Source organism: Citrus clementina, unplaced genomic scaffold (assembly GCF_000493195.1).
Source record: "Citrus clementina cultivar Clemenules unplaced genomic scaffold, Citrus_clementina_v1.0 scaffold_8, whole genome shotgun sequence".
NCBI classification, from domain to species: domain Eukaryota; kingdom Viridiplantae; phylum Streptophyta; class Magnoliopsida; order Sapindales; family Rutaceae; genus Citrus; species Citrus x clementina.
Genome location: NW_006262022.1, coordinates 9,404,384 through 9,417,169, shown reverse-complemented (window position 1 = coordinate 9,417,169; position 12,786 = coordinate 9,404,384). Strand labels below are relative to the sequence as shown.

The following is a 12,786-nucleotide window of genomic DNA, read 5'->3' as shown; positions in this document are numbered from 1 at the left end:
TTTTTGGGATGTTCGATCGATTGATGTCTCGATGCGACGAAGAGAGAGATGGCGTTTGAGAGATTTTTCGGAGATCGACGGAGAATGGTTTTGGGAGATTGATCGAGATTTTGGTCGAGAACAAAACGGATCTGAATTTTAGATGGAACCGGTTAATCGCTTTCTTTAAGCAGCTAACCGCTATTTAGTTCCAAAAACTTAGCGGCTAGCCGCTTTAAGCAAGCACCTGACCACTTAGTTTCTAGAACTGAAGCAGTTAACTACTTAGTTCAAGTAGCTAGCCGACTTTATATATTGTAGGGCTTGTTTATCATCTTTGTCACACGTTCTCTCTCTCTCTCTACACTGTTTCGTTTCGATCTCCTCTCTCTCTAAATTCTTCATTTTCCACTCAATTTCTTGCTAAAGCGAGTCTCTAGAACCATTTTTTTTTATTAAACCTCACCTATTCACTCCGAAAATACCATTTCTTTGTTTATTTTAAAAATTCCCAAATCTCTAAACCTAGTTTACTTGTTTCACAGACCTTCACTTTTGAGTCACTTTTTGCTCATTCTTTACCAAATATTGTGTGTGCATTATATTTTTACGTTATATCATTAATAAATCGATTTTCTCAAGTACAATAAATTACAAATCTAATAACTTTATAACAATTATAAGGCTAAGTTTAACGTTGAATTTAAATAAGCTCAATCCAACGGCTCAAGTTATGCCCTGCATGGTAGCTGAGGTTGCTTCCCTAAGTTATTGTTTTCGTAACTTATAGCTTGTGATTTGACTAATTAACTAATAAAAATGTGGCATATGGACAAAACTGAAAGACAATATAATTGGTTGATAAGGGTGCAAACGGGTGACTCAAAAAGTCAACCCAAAAGATTGACTATTACAATCGGTTGCAATAGACTAAACAACCTTGTTTCACAATTAAATCCCCCACATCTTAAAATAAAAAAAACTCAAAACATTCAGGAAGAAAAGCCAAAGTTGCATCCCCTCCAACTAGCATCCTATTGAAAATCCACCACCAAGAGAAGCCAAAGCTGCATCTCATCCAACGTCCATCCTACTCAAAATCCACCATTCATTTTTCTGCAACCTATGCTTTATTTGATGTTGATGGACTTGCAAATCAAAGTGGCGCAAGCTGTTCACTTCTTGAATGACAAGATCGAATCATATAACTGGGTAGCAACGAATTAGTGGTTGTTCAGTTTCAGCGAACCAACACTGCTTGGGAGGTCACCATTTCTATCCAATCTCTAGTCTTTGCTGACCGATTTTAAAGTTGAGTTCTTGGCTGCTCAGATTCTTAAGAGAAAAATAAATTTCTAGGGTTTCGATTCTAGTTCTACGCCCAATTGCTGTGTTTTTTTTTAAGTAACAATTATTTTTATGTTTTTTTTGTTAGCAAAATTGAAGCTATTATGTGCAGGAAAGTACAAAATTCATAAATTTATTTTTGTAACAACTATTGTGAAAGTAAAACGTGTTGTTTTATATGTTTTTAAACTACAAGATTTGGGAGGGAAAAATTGCATACTCATGCATTTTCATTGGGTTTTTCCTCGAAAATACTGAATTTTAAAAACATTAACCATAGCATTTTTTATATTTAGAAGTATAAATTCTATTTTTCATTTTCGTTTCAAAAATTTTTTCAACAATTATCAAACAACAGCCTCAACTTTTATACTGATTGCAGTGGGTAAGGTCTTAATATTCTAGCTTGGATTGTTAATTCCTATAGTTATTTGTATTCCTGATATGTTATATAGGACACTTTTTTACTTGTAGTATAGCTAATTACAATCGACACCTGTCTGTATATATATATATTTTTTGGGTTTTACGGAGAGATACTGTGATTGGGCTTGTAAACGGAACTACTCTTACATTGGGTAAAGTTTTGGTTCTTGAATGAGTTATTTAGCAAAATCCTTTCTGAAAGTATGCATTTATATAGAATAAGCATTTGAAGTGAAAAAAAGCTTCAACAAAGCTAGTTTTGCAATTTTAGATGGTATAGACAACATACAGTTGTCATAGTTTAAGTTGTGGACATTTGTGATTCCAAGATTTATAATAGTATTTAGGCATCTATTGTCAACTTTCTTTAGTTACTCCATTTGGTTTGAGTATTTGACTATCACTGAATTTAATGTTCTTTTATTAACATGTAGTTTGTTGGATAGGGGAAATGAGAAGCATTTAGGAAGAAATGAGAAAGAAAATAGAAGTAGTTACATGTGATACAGAGGTCTCCAAAATGGTGAGCTCAACAGATAGAAAACGTAAGACTATGTGTGGAAGGTGATGAAGGGGAAGATTGGGGGGGGGGGGGGGGGGGATGGCAAGTAGAGAAACAATAGTAAGTAATAACTATGGGCCAAAACAATAGTAAGTATCTTATTTGTTGTTACTTTTGTTTTAATTTAGTAGCATATAATATACCGTAAGGTATCAAATGTATGGTGATTTAGTGATGTCCTGAAAATTATTTAAAAAGGAAAACATGAAGAATTAAGAAAACAATCGGTGGGGGCATATTTAACCAGGAATGTACTGCGAACACTCTTTTATTGCACACTTTTATTCAATTTGTTCTGTATACTCATTCAAATTTGCAACATTTTTTTCATTAAGATGATTCCATTAAATAATAATATTATCATTACAGCCATAAATATGCATCATTCTTAAGTCATGTTGGCTCAATTACTGATTCGCATGCATATTATCAAGTTACAACTGATAACATTTATGGTAAGATATTTTTCTTTTCGTGTTTTGATCCAACTACATTTGTAGAAAAGCATAACAGAACAAATAAGCCTGGTAAAAAAATAAATTGGATGGTAAAGTCCTTATGTTAATGGCATTTGACAGCATGTTGTTTTTCGTGAATATAGTGGAGAAGAAGTACAAAAGATAAATTAAACGATGGTAGTGCTTGTATCATGAAAGAGATGAGTTGGAGTCTAAAAGGATTGGTTTAGTGCAATGTTTAGAAAAGTTAACTGATATAGGTGAAATTGAAATTAGTTATTTGAGAAAGTTTGTTTACTGGTTGATTGATTGATTGATTGATTTATTTCTTTGTAAATATGCAGGTGAGGAAGAAAATAGGAAGTACGTTTAAAAATATGCCGCTTGAAGCAAAACAAAAATGCAAGTATATTTTGAAAGGACTGTTGAAGAGAGAGAAAGTGCGCCAGCTTGATTTGCATTAGTTGCATCTAAGTTGATGGCCGAAAAAGGAATAGGCGTGTGCTCTATTGGATTTGGTAAATTAATTGAGATGAAGTGTACTTGGCTTCAACAGAAACGATGTAAGTGGTTAGTAGATAGGGTTGATACGACACGGTCGGTCTTAATTGTTCATGGTAAGGAGTTGGAGCCTAGACCGCTGAGTTTTGGGTATATAATGGGTATTGTAGATAGAGGATTGAATGTCGAGGCAAAGGGAGACATGCAAGAAGTTGGAGGATATCCTACGCAAATCAACACGTGCGATGATGAATTCAAAGCAAAGTTCACTCTCTTTGTACTGTGTTCATTGTTACGTCTGAATAGTGGCATTCATATAAGTTCCTCCTCACTAATATCTGTCAAGAATGTAGAAACTATCAGTGCAAGAAATTAGGCGACCCTTTGCTTTGGTAAGCTAATGTAAGGCATAAGATAAAAGCAGGAGAAGCCGGCATATATAAATAGTTGTTTGCTATACCTTTAGGTAAAGTCTTGGGTATCGATTGTTGGGGTTAGGTTGCTGGATAATTCATTATTGAATGGTTCATGTGCTTGGAATGATATTTATCTATTTACTGAAGAAGATAAGGTTTAAGACTTTGTCCACATACCATTGGTTTGAAATTTGTATGATACATATGGTAAGGGTGTTTTTGCTATATTAAAGATGTTCTCCTATAAAAACTTATACTAGGGTGTTGGCATAATTATGGTTAATTTGTATGAGATTTAATCTTTATTAGTATATTAGTTTTGATTATTATAAGTTTATGCCGATATTGTGCATCAATTATGTTGCTAATTGGAATATTGAAATAAACCTCTTGCCTTGTCTTCTAATAAAGTGGAATGGGGCTAAGATAACAAGATTCATTAAGTAGATGCACAAGCAAAGAGGCATTGGTGCAGAAAAGGTTTGTGTAAAGGAATAGTATTGTTTAGAATAATAATGGTTGAAATGATTTATGATGATTGTTTATTATAAATTTTTGGTGTAGGTTACACTACATGAGAAACAAATCAAAGGTTGTTCTAATGGTGGTCGTAAAAGATATTTGGAGAAAGGAGGAAATAATAAACTTTTAAATAGAGAGTGGAGACAGTATTTGAAATGCACAAAGCGTGGACTAAAGGTCATAGGATATGTTCCGAACTGACTGTTGTAACGTATATGACCAAAACCTTGTTCGAAACTTAAAGGTCGTGAGAGGTGGATTAGGTGAACTTAGAGGCATGGAAAGTGAAAATGAAGAAGTCAATGAAATAGTTGAATCCAATGGCCTAAAAGTTGAACAATTGCCATTGAACATTGACAATTGGGGCGAAGGAAAAGTCAGATAGTTTTGGATGAAAATGCAAGAGACGAAAATGGAACGCAAGAAATCCTACAGTGAAGAAAAATAATGAGGATGTTTTGTGCCATTTAGGATTACAATTACAAGCATCTTTTGCGGTCAATCCACAGTGCTATCACAAAAAAGAGGTACTGTAATATATGGTTATGTTGACATAATATAAATTATTATATAGTTGAATATGTCATTTATGTTTTTTTTATTATTTGGATGTTTCGATGCATGATGCAGGATGTGATGAGCAAAGACAATGCAGTTGTTTCATCTTCGGTGAATAATCCTTTAACGGAGGTTGTGGAGTTGCTTGTTGAGATGGCCAATAGAGAAGTAACAGAACAAAAAAGGCCTTGGTGTCATTATGGCCATTTCAGAGTAGGTCCCCATGTTCTGACGTTTCCTGCTATAGAAGATGAGTGGAAGTTGATTGGATATATAATTAATGAACACCTTAATGGAAGGTATGATAAAGGGTGGTATAGTTTTCATAATAATTATCTAGTAATAGGTAACGAAATGTTGACTGGATATGAATAAGTCATTTAAAGTGAAATGATATAGAATGACAATCATTTGTTGTGATTGTTGGTAAACTATTTTTCTTCTAAGAGTAATTTGTGAAGTGTAATATTATAGTTTTGCAGTCATTAAAATGTTTTGTAGTGGAATTATTGTTCAACCAAAGATGAATTGGCTACGTGGGAGGGATTTATTGTCTTTATGTCCTAAAAGATGATCCATGGTGAGATGAGTTAGGCCAATGTGTTGACAGTCTTATATAGTCTAATGTAAAAGAATTTTAAGTGCTTTGTACTCTTGAGTAATATTGTAAAGCATTTTTCTTTTTGTAGAGAATATCACTTGTGGCTGAGACTTCGTCAAACGGCGAAAGCAAAAAAGGTTCAGACAATCCATTTACCTAGTTTCTGCCCACCTACTCTGCGATTAGTTATAGTGATTGTGAATGCATAAAAAATCTTCATATTGTTGGAAGGAAATGTAGGCATATGCAACAATGACATTAATTGTTATTAGAAGCAGTAAATGATTCTAATTCAAGGAAGTGATATAGCATGGCTAGGGAGGTGGAAGCACTTGAGTAAGTGCTACATGCAAGACTTGGCACAATGTGCAAAGGCATGCCTAGATGTTTGATGAAATAAAAGTAGCAGTAGTGAATTAACAGAATTAGAAAGTAGACAATATGTTTATAGAAATTTTATGAATAATAAAATCGTTAAATCCATCACATTTGCATATACAAATTGATACTTTAACAAACAATTAAGTTGTTGATATAATTATTTGAATTTATTATAAATAGATTGTCATTACCGTAAATCATAATTCATGGCACTGGTATGTTCTTGTTGTTGATATTCCTACTATATGTGCTGAGATTTGGGACTCATTACCAAGTGCCATAAAAAATATGCATTAGTTGGAGAAGCAAACACAATGGTAAGTGGATCAAGAAATTTGGGTTTTTATGTGTTTTGATTTTGTTTATCTTCCAACATTTTCTTGTATTTATTTAAGTTAAAGTCTTACTTTGGTGATGTAGGATGGTTGTAAATTATGCATGGGGTGTTTTTCAGAGGGCATAACTTAGGCTACAGGTGTTCGCTTTTGGCGTATAATATACCGTTTTGAAGCTTGCGATGAGAATGAATCAAAAATAAAATAGCTTCATCATTCTGCCCCATGGTCAAGTCGAAAATACTGTTTCTTTCCTGATCATTTTTAGTTTTAAAATATTTTCCTACATTTTCTGTTTCTTTTAGGACTTTTATCTTCTTCTTTTTTCCTAGAATTCAGACTTAGACACCATTTGTTTTTCTTTTCTTATTTAGATTAGGAGAATTTTATTATAAAATAATATTTTAGATTTATCTATTTTGGTAAATTCGCAACATTTAGAATTATTACAAAGGGGCCAAAACTCTATCTTTGTCAATTCATAATTATTCAATAAACTTGATTATTCAAAAACTTTGTTTCAACTATAAACTTTTTTTCAACTATCTTCTACCTTTTATGTTTCCATTTCGTCATTTAGAGTACATACTGATTGCATTGTTTTTTTAATCACTGTAGTTGAAAGCACTTGATGAGATATTGAAGGACAAATTCGGATGTTATATGGGAGCGACTTTAGATTTCAGAGTTTTCATTCCCTTCACAAACAAAGGATTTCGAGACAGTGTAATGGGTATATATGTGGTATGTTTGTGATTTGGTGGATGGAGAACCTTACTATAGCACAAATTCCTGATTGCATGGTTAGTCAACCATTTGGTTTTGTGAAAATTTAGATTTTCGTGGATATCTTGAGTGGATAAGATTAGATAGAAATGATATTGAATCTGCATTGCACAAAATTTACTTGATCTTACTACTGACCTAAATTTTGTTTGTTTCTTATTTCAAAGAGTATAAATTAGAGGGTGAATGGAGGAAGTTGGCTGTTCAATTTCTTGTGTCTTGAAGTAACGTGATGAAAAAGAAAATGATCTTATGTGCAAAAGAGTTTTTACGTGATGAACAATGCAGATAAAAGAAAGACTGGCCGGTATTATTAAATGAATTATCATGCGCAAGCAAAACATTGTACATGTAAGGGTCATGGGCATAAATTATAGATTTACAGGTGACTTAATCTTTAGTTTTCAGTTATTGCACAAGAAAAAGAGAAATGAATCATCGTTAAACTCATTATTAGGTTCTTTCCTGAAATAGTTTGGTAATTATTATGTCTTCCAGGATCAATCTTCATGTGTTCGTTTTCAAGCATTCCTCTTTCGAGGTTGCTTTTAATTTGGTCGCGGGACTATCCTTTCAATGTTTTATGCAATTGTACATTTTCTTTAAACTTCATTTCTTAAAAGGAAATTTGGCCTACACAATATGTCTTAGATGAAATTTTGTTGTCCTTCAGAAATTAGAGAATATTCCATACTACCTGCTCTGTATGTACAAGTTTTAGTTATAGTGATGTCTATAAAGCAGCATGCTAATACTTAGCACCAGTTCTGCACTGTGAGCTTGGAAAGCAAAATGATAATGCAGTTTTTTAATCCATGCATCTGCTGGACAAAAGTCATTGAGCTTTCATTTTCATCCCGAACATTAACTAGATATATGGTTCTCGCTAATTCTCCAACTTCGTTTTATAAAATGCCACATGTTTGATTTCTATATGTATTTTACCTAATGTTGTGGCTACAACATTTTGCTTATTCCACATAATAAGAAAAATGATATTTTTGTATATGCAATTCATGAACTATGTAATAGTATTGTTAGAGCTGAACATGTCATATTCAAGCAAAAAAATTAGTTGACATTATCATTATGGTTATTCAATATTTTGCTCTTTGAAACTACTGTTGCAAATGGTGGATCATTTTATTTATTTGGTACTTTCACAATTACGAATTTATGAGGTACGATCAACTTCGTACGTTGATAGGAAGAGAAGTCATGGTTGGGAGCACTTGTAGGAAATAAGATGATCTTCTTTGTGGAAATATTTTCGCTTAGAAAATCTATTGACGTTTCAGTTCAGAAGTACGATCTGCAACCAGTAACATTTATATTAATAAAACAACAGTCATATGTTTTAAAATGTTACAAGGTAATAGTGGCAATCAAATCAATTTTAATACACCATTCGTCCACAAACTTATAGATCTAAAATGCGTTGAACAAAAGTTATAAATTTTTTAAAGCAAAACCGAAGGCATCCATTTATTCATTACCTCATCACACTGATGTCCTTCAAACTTGAAATTTTAATAGGAAAGCATGAGCAATATGGATTTCAACTTGTATACAAAGTTTAGAACTATTCGAATCACCGTGAAATTCCTGAAAATACTAATGGACATATAAATGTACAACATATAAAGTTCTTCCGTCATTTTAATAGCACATGAGGTTAGCACATCAACCAAGAAAATCGATCAAGCAACAACTGCAGTAGCATGACTTGGAGCAATTATAAGAGAATGAAATACTGATAGGCTTCAATCAAACTTTCCAAAAATAAATTACGCATATTGAGTGATAACAACTTACCCTTAAAATTTGAGGTCATTCTGGTATTTATTGACAAGTGGTTTTTAAAATAAAAGGAAGTTGGAGAATCTGTAAAAAAAAAAACTAGCCACAGTAGTGGCAAACTTTGAAAATTCATCCAAAAACAAGTGACAAACTAAAATCACCTAAAAATTTATAGATCTTAATTATATACATAGAATAGAAGTACAATATCTCAAAATTTTAGATCGTTTTAACACTGTTACACTATTCTTCTTCAACATAAAACTTCGCACGCGGGTAAATTCTGATAAGAATTGATAGTAATGAATAATGAGATGAATCCAACAATATCAGTCGTAAACCATTTTACTCCACAATTTATAGAATTAAAATACAAGAACATTTGTCTATCATTTCTCAAAATTCATTATCAATCGAACATCAATTACGTAAGTTCTGATGCAATCAAACACAAGACAAAATAGTAGATATGTTGAAATCGAACTTCTAAGTTAATAAATCCCTATATCAGAACCTACAACTTTCATTTTGATCTAGCATAATAGAAACACAATCGTCATAAACCTAATTCACTCAACATGTTAAAACAACAAACTATTGCCATGTATCACCAACATAAATAATATGAAAAATATAAATTCATAGTCAAGGTAAAATATTACCTCCTCGGTAGAAATAAGTGGTTAGCAAGGCATTTATATACAACCTTAGTATGCTAGACTGCTCCCAAATAGATTTAGCTCGGATGGTGCAGTAATGCCAATTGATTGACTATTATTAAGCCATGATCCTGATGCTTGAGTCGAGGTAGGTTCTGAGCTTCCATCAAAATATTTATTGGTCCAAGTGGAGGTATCAGGGTCTGATTCGTCCAGGAGATTGTTCGATAGGTGGTCACGGCAATTATTCTGGCTATATATGTAAGTTGGAATTGGTGGCGGGTTATAAGTGCAAGTTCTAATTGTATAACCAAGGTTATCACATCGAATGCATTTTCCTTTTTTTTTTAGGCCTTTTTAGGCTGCCTCGGTGCCCCTTTTGTTAGTACAAGCATAGAGTCTTGAATGAGGTTGGGATTTGCTTGAAAATCTAGTACACTTGTTCTGTCTGAAGGCAAGGACATAGACTGTAGCAGCAATGTGTGGTTTGCAGGCCTCATTCACTCCTCTTATTCTTCTACTATTCCTTAAAGATCAACTCCTCTGATGTAATTATCAGCTTGTCTTTGGAAAAAGTCCCAAACTTTTGTCACACTCTTGGACATAAGTTCACCTCCACTGGTGTCTATCAACCACTCTTGAATATGTGGCAATAATCCTTTTAGAAAATATTGGCACTGATGCCATTTTTCAAACGCATAATGAGGACACTTCAAGAGTAAGTGATTAAATCTCTGCCATGCTTCAAAGAATTATTCATCCTCTTTTGTATAAACTCTGAAATCTCCCTGCAAATAGCATTAGTCTTATGAGTAGGAAAATATTTATTAAAAAATTTATCAACCATTATCTCCCAAGATGTAATGCTAATAGCTGGGAATGTGATAAACCATGATCTAGCTTTATCTTTCAATGAGAATGGAAACAAACGAAGCTTAACATCATTCGTAGAAAAATCTTCATATTTAAAAGTTTGCCACATAACATAAAAATCATTCAAATGATTATATGAATCTTCATTATCTAAATCATAAAAAGATGGGAGACAATTTAGGGAGTATTGGGCTTTATTTCAAAACTCCTAGCTGCAACACCTCGATATTGAATGCATGAGGTGCTTAGATTAGGGAATGGACCAAAGTAATTTTTAGAAGGCTTTTCTCGTGGCTCTTGAGCCATTTTGTCTTCAATTATATTTTCTATATTTTGGCCAACTTTTTCTTTTGAAGTAGCTTTCTTTTTTTTTTTTTTTGATGAAAAGTTCTAATAATTTCACTATCTGTAGCTTTCAAAATCACACAGTAGAGATCTATTACGAAGCATGCAATCACACCAAAATAATAAAAAACATAAATAATATTTGTGAAAAGGAAAAGAAAAGAAAAAGAAACTAATTTGATGAGCTATTATAAAAACGAACTACTACGGAGAGAATTAGAATGTTCAGACCTATAACTTATTATGTTTCTTTATCCCCTAGATTAATTTTTGTTGACTACAATTAGAAAATGTAAAAGGAAAAGAAATTAGAAGGCACTTACAGTAACAAAAGTAAAGACAAAATAAAAGAAACGGTTAATAATAAAAATAATAACAATAATAGTAGTATAACTAATCTAAACAAAAGACGCATGACCTTTAAAAGAAAATAAATAAATTAATCCTAATCTAAAACTGACACTCGCGACTTAAAAGAAATAATAATTTAAATAAAATCAAATCTAAAACTTTAAACTACACAGTAATTGACGAATTGGAATTTCTTTTCATCTTTTTTTTTTTTAAATAACCTAAACTACGACTAATATAAAAAATTAAGTCAGCCCCAAATCAAACAAACTTTCCAATCCAATCTCTGGAGAAGGCGTAAAAAATTTATTGTGCAAATTTTAATACACTCGAAAATACACAAATTTATTGAAATATAGACTAGGAATAAGGAGTCCGAATCCACAAGGTTTGTTAACTTTTAGAAAAGCAAAATTTAATCTAATTCAATTATAAGTCTACCCTAATTGAAAAGAAAATATTTTGTTTGAGAAGATTATAACTAAAAATGCAATAATTAAAATTAAAACGAGTAAATTAACACAAGAATTCAAGAGATTGAGGCTACCATCAAAATCTACCAAAGTTCAACTTAACAGTTATCTAATTACCAATCAATTCATAATTTTAAAGTGACAACTCGAAATCAATCTATGTCTATTCTTAAGCTCCATTAAGATTAATCTTATGTTTGTTCTTTTTCTACTTAATAATATAATATTGGGAAATTATCATTCGTCCACCCTAAGATTACATCGTTATCAAAATTACTACAAAAGTTTGACAGTGTATCAGCCGTCCACCCTTTGATGAGAAAACATATCTCCCAACCACCTTTCCGTCAACTGCCGTTTACAACTTAACAAAATTGAAACACAATGACGATATTGCCCTTACGCATGAAATTAATGTTAAAAAGGCATAACTGCCCCAAAGATGAAACAACGCCAAATGTAGCCGTTGGACTCAACAACGGTAACAATTTTGGCTATATAATGAGCCAAAAACAGCAGCACAAACCTCATTGAAAGCAAGTAAAAATTAGCAACTCCTCAACAACAACAAATCAGCACACACCTCATTGAAAGAACCCAAATTAACTACTCCTCAACAACAACAAATCAGCACACACACCTCATTGAAAAAAACAAAAAAATTGCTACTCCTTAACAACAATAAATCAGTAGCACATTTCCTTGAAAATGGCCTCCAGTGAAGCATCAAGTTCTGGTGTCAGTGGATTTAAAAGATATAAAAAAGTGAAATGTCAGCCAAAATATTGCAAGTGTGGCGTGCAAGCAGTGGCCATGGTGTCAACTACATTGCAAAATCCTAATGCACTGTTTTGGTCATGCAGGTGGAAGCATTGTGGAGTGAAGCACTGTGATTTTTGGTAATGGTTCACTACGGAATCTCTCATATATCCGACTACTAATGATGAGATGGCATACGAGCAAAACTTGAAGCTAAATGATGATGTGGTGAAAATAAAAAAGAGGCTGAAACTCATTGAATGAAGGCTTAAATATATCTTAATTATGCTTGTGTGTGTATTTGTAACTGTCTTTATGAGAAAGTAATATGGCTTGTAATAAAGTTTCAACAATAATGGTTTAGCTCATGTAATGTTCCTAACAAAATATATCCTTAACAATAATGTTGTCAATAATCAATCAAAACAGTGATAGTGTAATTAATTAACATCCAAACCGTGCAAATAACATATCTTCTTCAAATTATTGTTCAATAAAAATCTAAAACATGGTTTAGCTCATGCAAGAGCATAGTTAAGTTTAGGAAACTGAAATTGACAAAATGAAATAACATAACCAACATAAGAGTTTAGGAATCTGAAATTGACAAAATGAAATAACATAACCAACATAAGTGTTTAAGAAACTGAAATT

The 12,786-nt window shown here is 32.4% G+C and overlaps 1 non-coding gene across 1 annotated transcript; it reads left to right on the top strand.

Moving 5' to 3' along the window:
• The first annotated feature begins 10,024 nt into the window (after nucleotides 1–10,024).
• On the top strand, nucleotides 10,025–10,127 carry LOC112096515. Its single transcript, XR_002904418.1, has one exon. It is a non-coding gene; the product is annotated as a small nucleolar RNA R71 (small nucleolar RNA).
• The last annotated feature ends 2,659 nt before the right edge of the window (nucleotides 10,128–12,786 follow it).